The following is a 15,210-nucleotide window of genomic DNA, read 5'->3' as shown; positions in this document are numbered from 1 at the left end:
TATATATATATATATATATATATTTATTTATATATATCTTAGAGATACTTTTTAATGTTTACCATTAACAGTATTTTCTCTGTATTAAATTTATTTCACCTACTAGTGGTTATTGGAGAGAAATATGAGCAGGGAGTAATATCTGTAGAAATAAGTTTTTAAAAAGTAAAAATTTGAAAGGCATGTTGAGAAAATTAATTTGTACTATTGATTTTCTTTTTCTTTTTCCTTTTCTTTGAATCGGAAAATGACCACCATTATTGTATTTAAGTAAAGGAAAACCTTAATTCAGCTGGGAGAAGCATAGTTTGAGAACCACTGATGTAGGAAAACTCTTGAGTCAAGTGGAACTTGATGACTGAGCAAGAATAACAGTTATTAGAAATGATTAAATGTTCAGAAGCAAAATCTGAGCTTCGTAAAAATAGAGTTACCATATGATCCTGTAATCCTACTCTAGAGTTTCTGGAGAAAACTCTAATTAAGAAAGGTACATGCAGTATTCACAGCAGCACTTTTTATAATAGCCAAGACATGGAAGCAACTTAAATGTCCATCAACAGATGAATGGATAAGAACATGTGGTACATATACACAGTGGAATATTACTCAGCCATAAAAGAGAATGAAATAATGCCATTTGCAGCAACATGGATGGACCTAGAGTTTATCATACTAAGTGAAGTAAGTCTGACAGAGAAAGACAAATATATGACATCAATTATACGTGGAATCTAAAAAATGATACAAATGAACTTATTTACAAAACAGAAAGACTCACAGACACAGAAAACAAACTTATGATTACCAAAAGGGAAACGGGGAGAGGGATAAATTATGAGTTTGGGCTAACATATATATGTGACTATATATAAAATAGAAAACCATCAAGGACCTACTGTATAGCACAGGGAACTGCACTCTACATCTTGTAATAGCCTATACTGGAAAAGAATCTGAAATATATATATAATTGACCGGGAAAGAGACAGAGTCTGGGTCTGGCACCAGGGTGTGATCTTAGCCCCCATGACTCTCCACCACGTGCTTTCTTCCCATCATTGGAAGTTTGGGCTTCTGCATGTTCACTTTTAAAGAGTGGAAGGGATGTTTATTGATTTTCCTGCCAGCTTTGAGTGCTTGTAATCCTAATTTGTATGAATTAAATAATGTATGCACTTAGGATACAATACTATGTAATTGAGATAATTGGGCATTTATTCCCATTTAATAAATCAAACCTTATGCAGCCTATCCTCTATAAGTATTTTTTTTTCATCTTTTCTTACTTTTTTTCCTTCACAGTTAGAGAAATCAGCCAGCAGGTGGACATTATTCTCATATTTATGGTTTTGCCCATCTCAGCACTCTGATTTTCCATAGACTTGTTCAATGAAAGAATCATATTTTATTTTATGTAAAATTAATATTTATGGTAATTTAGTATTTATGCATATAAATAAAATAGATTTACTATAGTGTTACATTTCAACCCAACACAACATTTGAAATATGACTTAAAATGTACTTATAAGTAAACACGTATTTTGGATTCTCTCTTTCTGATCCTTTAAGCCTGGCTTGATCTCCACATAAGATTGTTTAGTTGGTTTATAATCCTCCTAGAAATAAAAGATTTTAGCTTCCAAAAGTGTATCACATGATCTACTTAGAGCTGGAAGAAAGTGTTAGAATTTCTATCTCTATTTTTACTTTACCTGTTTACATTTTCTATTTCTCCACACATTTTACAAAAATATACCAAATTTTTATAGAGCTTGGCATATCTATCATTTAAAAATAAATGTAGAAGATGCATTTAAATTGTGTTTACTAACAGAGGTATGTGCTCAAGAAAGTTGAGAATCCACTCTCCAAACATATGCTGTCCAGTAGAAATATAAACACCATTTATAAGTTTACATTTCCTAGAAGCCACATATGTATAGATCTGTGGCATATATAAACTATTATCCTTTTGACATGTAAAATTATAAATGTATTAATGGTCTTTTTTACATTAGTTTATATATTTTGTACTATATCTTGGAATCTCAATATGTAGTTTACACAGATGACACATCTCTGGACTACTCATATTTCAAATGCTCAGTAATTGCCTGTGGGAAGTGGCTATCATCCCACGTAACTCAGTTCTCAAAACAGCACAAAGAAGCTCTTCCTCCAGTTGGTTTTGTCTTGACCCTCCTGTTTCCTCCTGGTCCCAGGATCTTCATATTGTAGCCGCACCCCTGAACCTGTCTCTGCACCTTGGATTTGGGCTGCACAAAACATGTTTAACTTCCTGTTCTTAGTGCTCTTGTCATGTCCTAGCTCTGCTGCCCACTTGGATTTTGAGGACTGTCCCTAGCTACTTTCAGGGAACACCTTAGTTCTGGGTTCCTGCCTGAAAGAAGTTCAGGGTTTTTTTAAATTGAAGTACAGTTAATTTACAATGTTTTGTTAGTTTAAAGTGTACAGCAAAGTGATATATATATATATATATATATATATCACTTTGCTGTACACTTTAAACTAACAAAACATTGTAAATTAACTGTACTTCAATTTAAAAAAACCCTGAACTTCTTTCAGGCAGGAACCCAGAACTAAGGTGTTCCCTGAAAGTAGCTAGGGACAGTCCTCAAAATCCAAGTGGGCAGCAGAGCTAGGACATGACAAGAGCACTAAGAACAGGAAGTTAAACATGTTTTGTGCAGCCCAAATCCAAGGTGCAGAGACAGGTTCAGGGGTGCGGCTACAATATGAAGATCCTGGGACCAGGAGGAAACAGGAGGGTCAAGACAAAACCAACTGGAGGAAGAGCTTCTTTGTGCTGTTTTGAGAACTGAGTTACGTGGGATGATAGCCACTTCCCACAGGCAATTACTGAGCATTTGAAATATGAGTAGTCCAGAGATGTGTCATCTGTGTAAACTACATATTGAGATTCCAAGATATAGTACAAAATATATAAACTAATGTAAAAAAGACCATTAATACATTTATAATTTTACATGTCAAAAGGATAATAGTTTATATATGCCACAGATCTATACATATGTGGCTTCTAGGAAATGTAAACTTATAAATGGTGTTTATATTTCTACTGGACAGCATATGTTTGGAGAGTGGATTCTCAACTTTCTTGAGCACATACCTCTGTTAGTAAACACAATTTAAATGCATCTTCTACATTTATTTTTAAATGATAGATATGCCAAGCTCTATAAAAATTTGGTATATTTTTGTAAAATGTGTGGAGAAATAGAAAATGTAAACAGGTAAAGTAAAAATAGAGATAGAAATTCTAACACTTTCTTCCAGCTCTAAGTAGATCATGTGATACACTTTTGGAAGCTAAAATCTTTTATTTCTAGGAGGATTATAAACCAACTAAACAATCTTATGTGGAGATCAAGCCAGGCTTAAAGGATCAGAAAGAGAGAATCCAAAATACGTGTTTACTTATAAGTACATTTTAAGTCATATTTCAAATGTTGTGTTGGGTTGAAATGTAACACTATAGTAAATCTATTTTATGTATATGCATAAATACTAAATTACCATAAATATTAATTTTACATAAAATAAAATATGATTCTTTCATTGAACAAGTCTATGGAAAATCAGAGTGCTGAGATGGGCAAAACCATAAATATGAGAATAATGTCCACCTGCTGGCTGATTTCTCTAACTGTGAAGGAAAAAAAGTAAGAAAAGATGAAAAAAAAATACTTATAGAGGATAGGCTGCATAAGGTTTGATTTATTAAATGGGAATAAATGCCCAATTATCTCAATTACATAGTATTGTATCCTAAGTGCATACATTATTTAATTCATACAAATTAGGATTACAAGCACTCAAAGCTGGCAGGAAAATCAATAAACATCCCTTCCACTCTTTAAAAGTGAACATGCAGAAGCCCAAACTTCCAATGATGGGAAGAAAGCACGTGGTGGAGAGTCATGGGGGCTAAGATCACACCCTGGTGCCAGACCCAGACTCTGTCTCTTTCCCGGTCAACATCATCTTCTGAGTTCACAACTATAGCACCCTATACAGAGAGAGTTTTAAGTCTGGTTTGGTTTTGAGCCATGTTTGATTATTCTACCTTCCCCTTTCTCATGGACAATAGTTTTATAACTCATAAATAAAGATATTGTTTCCAATTTTTTCCTAACTCAGAGTCAAATGTTTGAATAACCTTAATTTCCAAACTGTGTAGGGTCTGAGTTAATAAGATTTTACCGAATGTCACAGCAAGGGAAACAGATCCCAGGTCTGTAAGCCCATTCTCTACACACGTCATGCTTTTACTTTTGTTGTGATTAAATGAAACATTATGAATTTCCCAAGTAATCACAATATGTTTTTATGATAAAGTACACCATTATGTTCAAATATTTATCTTACTCAGTGAAACAGTAATGATGTGGGCAACACGTAATATTCTATTAAACTTTCCCTCTTGATATTCTGGGTTAGAGTGGAGCAGATGCTCATCTATTATAAACCATATTTTAAAGTGCACATGTGCAAGCATCAATTTCCTTGTGTGTTAAAAATCAACATAGCATTTTTGAATATGAGAATGTTAAAGAAAGGAGAAGCAAATATTTGGTGATTAGGGCTTTTACCATTCACAGGCTAAGTTTTATATGCTTCCCTTTGATAAAGATTAAACTTATAAAATGAAGAAATTATTAAAATATTTCTGTTTTTTGTATTTAGTCAAATCTGTTGTAATTATGTCTATGTACGTTTTAGAAAGAGAAGAAACTGTCGATTGTTACCTTGCTGGTATACAGTTTTTCCGATCGAATTTTGTAAGAAAAGAACATGCTACTACAACCTTCGAGTGACATTTTAGTTTAGCACGCAACCAGAAAGAAGATGAACTTTGAAAAACACTTTTAGGGTTTTCCAAGTAGTGAAAAATATCTCTTAATTCTTCGATAGTTAATTAATTATCCCTTGAACCATCTATATTAACTTTAATTTTTAAATGTTACATGCTTCAGCATTTCTGTGAATTTGCTACATAAACTTTGATGTATTTGCTATCTACATGGTATCATATTACATGATTTCACAGCATTTAATAATTAGTATATTCCAACAAAGTTACTGATGTGATGGACAAGAGAGATATTGATGATGTAAGATTGAGTGAGACTATTTTTATAATTAACATATTTCTGTAATGGATATTTTTCTGATCTAAAAATGTTTCTCTTTATAAGTCTCAACTTCTGGGATTCTGATAGAGCAGTGCTACTCAGAGAGTGGTACCCACATCACAGGGAGTTCTGGACCTACTTGATACTGATCAGCTAGGAGACAAAGGCAGGGATTGAGAGTTTACATTCAGGAAGTCTTTGAACACTTCGGCATTGCCACAGCATCCGGTCCCTGCCTGGTGGGACACAGCAGAGCCCAGTTCAGGTGATGTCAGACTTGTGTAGGTGGGTCGCATGGGTGCTACTCATGAACAGTGAGACCGTGTACTGGGATGTACCATGAGCTGGAAAAATTATTCTGAAAAATAAGTTTCCTTTACTTGTACCTCAGCAAGGTAGCTAATTCCTGTGAGTCCTCCCTAAGAGCAGAAATATATATCCTCTAGAACTGTGTGTCCCTGTGTGGTAACCACTCACCACCTGTGGCTATGGAACCTCTGAAGTGTCCCTAGTCCAAACTGAAATGTGCTGTACTGTACGTGTGTATTATACACTATGTTCTGAAGCCTACATAGATAAAAAAGGAAAAAAGAAAATCTCATTAGTAATTTTATATTGAATTACTGTTGAAACAATAATTCTTTTGATATTTTGGATTAAACAAAATATGGTATTACCCTTAGTTTCATCTGTTTCAGTTTATGCGGCTTTTTTATGCGGCTATTCAAAAAATTTTAATTTAAATGTGGCTTGCATTTTATTTCTATTGGATGGTACTGCTCTAGATTATCTTCAGCAGACTATGACATCTAAGCTTTGTGGTGAACACTAGATAAAAATTACTCTAATCCATGATGGTGTTTGACTCTCTGAGCCTTCCTTCATATGAAAAAGTTACCAGAGGGCTTCCCTGGTGGTGCAGTGGTTGAGAGTCCACCTGCCGATACAAGGGACACGGGTTCGTGCCCCGGTCCGGAAAGATCCCACATGCCGCGGAGAGGCTGGGCCCGTGAGCCATGGCCGCTGAGCCTGCGCGTCCAGAGCCTGTGCTCTGCAACGGGAGAGGCCACAACAGGGAGAGGCCCGCGTACCGCAAAAAAAAAAAAAAGTTACCAGAATGCAGTGAATGAGTTTAACTGCATGAAAGTTTGATTTGGGTTGGTTAGGGTAGAAGTTGAGTGTGTTGGAGGATTATTTTTAATCTGTTAAAAGATTTTAGCTGCAGCCAACAGTTACTTATAACAACACATTTATTAAATGCCAGAAGAAAAAATAGAAAATAAAAGTATATAAAATAGATTTTCCAGGTACTAGACAATACTTAATCATTGAAAATCATATTTTTAAACTTAGAAAAAAAGTGAAGAAAGAAAGAAAAAAGAAAGTAAGCATTCATAGAGCCTTGATCTTAATCACCGTACTGTATTAATGTAGGTTATAATATTGTGATATCAAAAATGAATAGCAAAAATCTCATACAAATAGAAAACATTCTGTTTACTGCATGTGCCCAGAAGGTCCCTCAGGGCTGAGTTCCAGGGATAGTGTGTTGTTTTGTTATCCTAACAGTACTAAACATTTGAAAATGGGTCTATTTTCCTCTTTGTTTTCATCATTGGGAAGCTGCGAGGCTTTTTTTTTTTTTTTTTTTTTGTGGTACGCGGGCCTCTCACTGCTGTGGCCTCTCCCGTTGCAGAGCACAGGCTCCGGACGCGCAGGCCCAGCGGCCATGGCTCACAGGCCCAGCCACTCCGCGGCACGTGGGATCCTCCCGGACCGGGGAGCGAACCCGTGTCCCCTGCATCGGCAGGCGGACTCCCAACCACTGCGCCACCAGGGAAGCCCTGCGAGGCTTTTTTATGGCCCAGCTTGAGCAGCTCCCTAAGAAGCCCTGACTCTGTAATTGTAATCTCATGGTAGATTTAACTAATTCTTTTCCAATTGTGTTTCTCTAACTCCAAATCTTGGCTTAGAATGATAAGAAAAGAAAAGAAAAACTCAATAAACGGTACTATCTCTAAAATATTTACTGAACAACTCATGCCTATAGTGGTTCTTCCATGCTTTGTGTCTTCCAGACACATATTAGCAGCTCTTTTGCCTCTTCCTGTTTGTCTATTTTTGTTCCCCTTAAACCTTAATTATAAAAATGAGATCACCATGCAACATTTAACCTAATTCCTGACTTATGCTCTACTAAATGTACACAATGCCTTACCTAACCAGTTGGCTCCTTTTTTGGATTAAAAAGAGTAAGAATGAAGAATTAAGTAGTTAAAGAATGAATGACTCGCTGATCCTAGTTTCCCCTGAGTAAATCTGCATGTGAACTCCACAGACACAGGCGGACCACGTGGGCATGACAGCATCCAATTGCAGGCAGACCACATGGGCAAGACAGCATCCAAAAGAACATCAGGAGAAGTCAGCAGGTCTGCACGCAATGGAAAAATGATGAAGAATCTGACCTCCTATCTCAATGATTAACTGAGATGGCTACCACTTTTCCCTCTTAAATTGTTGCGGCTGAGCAAAATCTTCAGAGTTGGTATCTGGACACGAGTCTACCTTCGCCCCAGATTGTTGGATTTTCTGAATAAACTACCATTCTTCTCTACCAACATTTGCCCTTTGATGACTGGCTTTTCAGCAGGGAGCAGCTGAACCTGAGTTCGTAACACAGAAACAGCCCTGGCAGGAAGCCCATTTAGCTCTATCATACAATCAGGACACCTGATTAAGTCAATATACACAAGAGAGATGGGTAGCCATGTATGGGCAGCAGGGGATGTAGGACCAAATGCTCTTGTGTGTTTAGGAGCACAGAGAACATCCCACAGAATCATTTTCAACATGAAAGCAAAGATTTGGTTTTATACTCAAACATAAAACTTAAGAAGCTTTTCCCTCTGAGAGAACAACCACCATAAGAGGGCCACAGAAGCTGCACTAATTAGGAAATGTGTATCCTAAGGCTACCTCATTAACTGCTTTGTGCCTCTCTTTCTTCCTGAGTGAAAAAATAGTGCACACTTTTCAGAATTCTTGTAGCTAAATCTTGGACAATCAACAAGCCATATTTATTATTATTAAGGTAATAGCCAGTTGTTGATAACTTTACAGGCTGCAAAAGAATACTGATCCCCAGGAGAAGGACAAGCACAGAACAGGAGAGCTTGACTGTGCACAGGATAAACTCCACTGCTTTTCCATTTTGACTTTTTGATGTATTGGGTTGGCCAAAAATTTTGTTCGGGTTTTTCTGTAACATCTGTCCAAAAACCCGAGCGAACTTTTTGGCCAACCCAATAGTTAAATCTCCATTGTTTCTGCAGCCTCTAAAATTCTGTTGTTCATGGACCTTTCACTTGGAAGAGAGGCAACTGAACACCTGGCAAGAATGCATAATACTCAAAACATAAAGTTGCCTATTTAAATATCTACACTTTCCTTTCATTTATCCTCTCAGCTCTATAACATTAATTATGAAGTCTTGGAAGCCTATTCTAATTATTTGATGTTGCAATTTTGTTTACTTTAGACAGTTGGAGAGAAGATATTTCTCAATTAAATATCAGGAAAGTAGCTAAAATATCTCACTCTGTGAGAAACAGTGTGGTCTGTAATATCTATCAGTTAGGTCTCAAGGTTTCAACAACTTGCTGCTTTCACGCATATATTCTCTGCTGGGAACTCAAAGACCAGCAAATAGTGCCTTGAAATGATAAGCAATTAAGAAGCACAGGGAGAAGTTTCTCAACCAAAAGGAAACAAGTCAAAGAACGTGTTGAGAAGCAGAAAGATCTATCAATAGGTAAGAACATAGTTCTCAGCTCCAGTGCTACCTCAACAAGCAGCTATGCTGGAAACAGCCTCCTGATGTCCTGAAAGTGAAAGCAAGACATATGTTTCTGGCAGGAAAGAATATAAAAGAGTTATTCATAGGCTGACTCTTGAAAGAATATATTGAAGGACCTTATTTTTCTGTCTGGTAAACAAAAATCTTTAATATGGTCATGTAGTAAATAATAGATTAATTGTGATTGTGAATATCGCAATCCCACCACAGCTAGAAAGTTCTGGAAGCCAGTTGATGTTTCTTTGCCTCTTGACAGATGCTTAACGTAGTCATTTGTTCACTCATCCATTAATTCATCCACATTTTTAAAAACTGTGTGTAACAGGTTCATTGCTGGGGATAAGAAAGTAGAAAAAAAAATCACTGTCTTCGCAGAATTTACAGACCACAAAATGTCTCTCCCTTTTGTAAAGAATAACAAAGGAAAGAAAAAGAAAAAGTTCAACAACCCTTTGGAAATCAGCTCTCAGTACATTTTTATATTCTTGTAATTCATTCTACATTCTCTATTAAAAAAAAATAAAGAAAGAAAGATAGAAAGAAAGAAAAAGAAAACATTGGAGTTTAGAAACAAATTGATCTTTAAAAGGCAAGAAACATATGTGCCGTTTTCTGCTTAGCTTGAATTATTGAATTATGGGACCAGCCTCCATACTGGTCTTAGAGAAATGCTTCTTTTTTCAAAAACGTGGCAGATCATAATACAACCTAGTATCATTATAATAGATTATTAACCACTGGACTATAACCTTGAATAAATTGTCCTGGAGTTGATATCCAGCAATTTTTGCCATGATCACTGACAGAAAAGAGCAAAAGTTGTCCTTTCCTTGTTGAAAGACTAAGGACTCAGACAAGAAGAGAGAATAATGGCCATTTAATGATAAGCTGTCAGCTTTATCTAAATCTAAAAATTTGGTGGGAGGTCTCTAACAAATACACATTTGGTCTATATTAATTGATTTTCTTTTACATAGTCCAAATAACTTAACTATTATTAGATAAGAAACAACATGGGCTCTGAGAAGAGCCATGGCCAAAAGGATAGAAAGGATTTAACACTGCTAATGAGCTTAATCACATGTAAATATTTGCACTGATCAAATAGAAACTATGTATCATTTCAAACATACATGGAACAGCCAAAAACACCCACAACAAATATTAACGTTTGTTGTAATACCAATAAGGTTTTCAAAAAAAATAGAACTCAAATCCAAAATCACTGATCAGAATGCATTCAAATTAGAAATAAATAGAAAATAAAGGGAAAAAATCTGTAAACCTAAAAAATTACGCAATATCTTTCTAAAGAACTCTTGGCACTACAAAGAATTCATAAATAAATGATGATAAAAATATTAAATACAAATCCCTTCATATACAACCAAAACATAATCAGGAAAAACTGATAACCTAAAATATTTTCAATAAAAATCCAGAAAAACTGAAAAACTGTAAATTAAGCTTCAACTGAAAAAGTTGCATCATTAAATAATAAAAGCAACTAAAAGGGTAAGAATAAATTCTTCTAAGAAAAAAGCAAAGATTAAGAAAATAGTAGATTTGGTAAGTGCGATATGACTATATATTTTACAAGTTCAGAAAAAGGCAAAAAAAAAGAAGACAATTAAAAGTACAAATAAATAGGAGTAATACATTAAACATGTAAATTCATTCTTAAATAATAAAAAATAGAGAATATTTAAACCATCATTTATTAGATGCTTATGATAATAATTGATAAGCTAGACAGTACACAAAACTTTTCTTTTCTGAGGAAGTATAAAATCTTGTCAGGCTGATAAAATAAATTTCAGTGAATGTTCTATACTTCTATTTTACACACACAGAAGCACATACATGTGTACCAGCCTCTCCCCCATAAGTTTTACCTCTCATGTTCTACTCTGGCATCAAGAAACAGATAATATGCATGTTATATATCCTGTTTCAGAGCCTAGAAACAAATGCACAGCTAACTAAATCATTTTCTAAGAACAATGTAGCACTTATTCCCAATGTAGAAAGGGAACATGTAAGATAATTCTGGACAACTATCATTGTGATATCATCAATATCAATGTTAATAAAACCTTGGCAAATTGAAACCAGAGAATATCAGATGAAGTCCTTGGACAAGCCATCCTAGTGTTTCCTGAGTCACCAGGATATTTAATATTAGAGAAAAAATTAATGCAAACTACCATATTAATACATTACAGGGAAATATCAATAAAACAAAACTGGTAGTTAAACAAATCATAATGATTAGAATACATAATTCCAAACTAAGTTCCCAAACTCAGTATTCATAGCAAATAATTATTAAAGGAATCACTCTTAATCTATTAAAGATAGTTCACCAAAAGAAAAAAATTCTTGGTGATGAAATATTACGAGACTTCTTATTAAAGTAATGAAGAGGGTAATGATGTCTGCTAATACCCCTATGAGTCAACAACCAGAGCTCTGAAGGAAGTAAAAAAATATGAGACATACATACTGAAAATTAAAAGTTAGAGCTGTCATACTTCCAGACGTTATCATTATCTAGGGAATCTAAGGGAAACAATGAATAAGAGTACAACCAGAAAGAGATTTAAAGTGAAAAAAATTAAGGAGAAACATCTTCAAAACGCCAAAGTCAAAGGTTTTCTTTATACTGAACACTCTTTTGCATACCAAAATACTACTAAAACTAACACCCAAAGCATAGAAAATCATGTTGCCTCCTCTTGACCATCATATTCAAAGTGCTGCTTCATGGCAGCTTGTCGGGTCAGCTTAAGCCATGCTGAGCCATCAGGGAGACACTCTGTGTTTCAGCCTCCATGTTTTTGTTTTCGTTATTTTGTTTGGGGCGGGGGGGTTGTGGGTTTTTGGACCTGCCAGGTCTGCAGTTCCCTCTTGATGGCTACCTGGGTGTACGTGATATTTCCTCTTCTTCCCTCTCCACAAACATTTCAATGGTTGAACCTCTTTTTCTGCATCCTTTTTCTCAAACCAATGTTTGTATATGCACAAAGTATCAGAAGATGTTACCATTGACCTCATGTTGAAATTAAGTAATCATCAAGGCCATTGTTCATAAGTTTATTTCCATTCCCTTTCAGAGTTTGCCATGCTCTTCCAACATGTTTGCATGGGTATTTCTCCAGGAGAAATTCATTTTCAAATGGTCTACAAAAATCTGACACATTCAGATAAGCTTTAAAATATACCATTAATTTTTCATAAGGAGATTATTTGAATGTGGAAAATTATTTATTTTGTGTTTGTGTGTGAGAGTGGAAGACAGAGGGGTAAAGACATAGAGACAAAGAGACAGAGAGACAGAGAGACAGAGAGAGAAATAGAAACAAAGAGAGAGAGAAAGAGAGGGAGAGAGAGGGAGGGAGAGGGGGAGAGAAGGAGAGAGAAAAGGAGAGAGAGAGAGGGATGGAGGGAGAGGGAGAGACAGCTGAAGAGACACTTGTGAACTGAGTTATCAAACAAGTAAGCACATTTCCGAAACATTTTAAAATGTACGATCATATTTTAATTCAGTTCCTAAAAATCATTTGTTTTATTTTCTAGTATCATCCTGATGTACAGTCTTTTCACAGAAAGACCATAAAACTCATAAATGCTTGATTTTTTAACTCATATATTAAGCATGTGCCTTGTTGCTTTATTATTCTCTGTTGACTCACTTTTTCCAGAAGCAACAGAAAATGTCAGTCAAATATACTGCCATAATATTGACATACATTTGACTTTTTCCTCTTAAATGTGTTTAAAAATAATTGTGCTGTGCTCAAGAGTATCCATTCCAACCTTCTGCCCATTACACCCTTGAGAGAAGCAAGTCCCTGAGTTCGCATACAACTGATTTAATAAATGCATCTTATTTCCTCGACCTTTTTGCCAGCTCTTACACCTTGACCTAAAATATTAAAATGATATTCAGGATCCCCAAAATGGTTAAATATTCTTTTTTTTTTTTTTTAACGTCTTTACTGGAGTATAATTGCTTTACAATGGTGTGTTAGTTTCTGCTGTATAACAAAGTGAATCAGCTATAATTATACATATATCTCCATATCTCCTACCTCTTGCTTCTCCCTCCCACCCTCCCTATCCCACTCCTCTAGGTGGACACAAAGCACAGAGCTGATCTCCCTGTGCTATGCGGCTGCTTCCCACTAGGTATCTATTTTACATTTGGTAGTATATATATATATATGTCCATGCCACTCTCTTGCTTCATACCAGCTTACCCTTCCCCCTCCCTGTGTCCTCAAGTCCATTCTCTACATCTGCGTCTTTATTCCTGTCCTGCCCCTAGATTCTTCAGAACCACGTTTTTTCTTTTTCTTTTTTTTCCTTTAGATTCCATATATATGTGTTAGCATACTGTATTTGTTTCTCTCTTTCTGACTGACTTCACTCTGTATGACAAACTCTAGGTCCATCCACATCTCTACAAATGACCCATTTTTGTTCCTTTTTATGGCTGAGTAGTATTCCATTGTATATATGTGCCACATCTTCTTTATCCATTCATCTGTCGATGGACACTTAGGTTGCTTCCATGTCCTGGTTATTGTAAATAGAGATGCAATGAACATTGTGGTACATGACTCTTTTTGAATTATGGTTTTCTCAGGGTATATCCCCAGGAGTGGGATTGCTGGGTCATATGGGAGTTCTACTTTTAGTTTTCTAAGGAGCCTCCATACTGTTAAGTATTTTTTTTTTATTAGATTTGACATAAGAGTCACCATCTTCTATTCAATACCATCTGGTATATGCAATTTACATATTTCTAAAAGCCCTTCTGTTACAGGAATGATCCAGTGCATTCAGAGTTCTTACCTTCAGGGAATAAAAGTACAGCACACATTAAAACACAAAAATAAGTAATACTGAAACACTCTGACCACTTAAATTGTGTATGTGTGTGTGTTTGTGTGTGTGAGACAGAAAGACAGAGAGAGAAGCTTATGTAATTACCAAGAAATGACCTGGATCCCTTTTCAAAGATGATTTGCAGAAAGCACTGGTACTGGTATGAAAGCAATGTGTTGCCTAATTCTGTTGGATTCAGTGTTTTCATTGTAATCTAACTTCATAATGACATATTTTTAAAAACTATCTCTTTAAGGGTGGAAAAAAGGGGGATGTGAACCAACAAATCATGCTGTGGATGTAGGGTTACAATAACAGTTTTTGACTAAATTCAAACTATGGTTTATAGTACTGTAATTCTATATAGTAGGGTATACATTATATAGTATATAGTAGGAGATTATCTATCTAGAGACTTCATTTCATTTTATAACTTTCACTATTTATTTTCCTTCCTGATCTTCCACCTTTCCTGCTTTTATCATTTTCTTTCTGTTTAGAATACTTCCTTTAACTATTATTTAGAGTAGGTCTGCTGGCAACAAATTCTCTCAGTTTTCTTTCACCTGAGAATGCCAAGGTTTTCCATTCATTCCTGAAGGTTATTTTCACTCCATTCATTATTCTGGGTGAAAAGTTATTTTCTTTCAGCATCTGAAAAATACTGTGCCATTTTCTTCTGGCCTCCATGGTTTTGGATGAAAAATCCATTGTCGTTTAAATGAATTTTCCTTGATAAGTAACATAATTTCTCTCTCAATGCTTTTAATTTTGTTTGTTTGTTTTAATTTGCTTTTAGTTAAAACTATGACTATGATGTGTCTTCATGTGGATTTCTTTGGGATTATGCTATTTGGAATTCATATAGTTTCTTAAATCTATAGGCTTTTGTCCTTTCCCAGATTTGGAAAGTTTTCAGAGATTATTTCTTTGGGTACTTTTTCAATCTTACTCACTTTCTCTTCTCCTTCAGGGATTCCAATGACATGAGTGTTAGATCACTTATTACAATAATACAGGTCTTTGAGGCTCTGTTCATTTTTTTTTCTTCTTTTCAACCTATTTACCCTCAATTGTTTAAATTGGACTGTGGCAATTTTCCATCTTCAAAATCACTGATTTTTCCCTCTATACCCTCCATTCTCTTCTTGTGCCTTTCCACTAAGAATTTTATTTTCTTTATTGCATTTTTCTCTATTAAAATTTCCATTTGAGTCTTCTTTATGTCTCCTCTTTCTTTGCAGAGATTATATTCTTTTTATTGGTTTCAAA

This window comes from Neophocaena asiaeorientalis, unplaced genomic scaffold (assembly GCF_003031525.2).
Source record: "Neophocaena asiaeorientalis asiaeorientalis breed wild unplaced genomic scaffold, Neophocaena_asiaeorientalis_V1.1 scaffold187, whole genome shotgun sequence".
Taxonomy (NCBI): Eukaryota; Metazoa; Chordata; class Mammalia; order Artiodactyla; family Phocoenidae; genus Neophocaena; species Neophocaena asiaeorientalis.
This window is presented reverse-complemented; position numbering follows the sequence as displayed.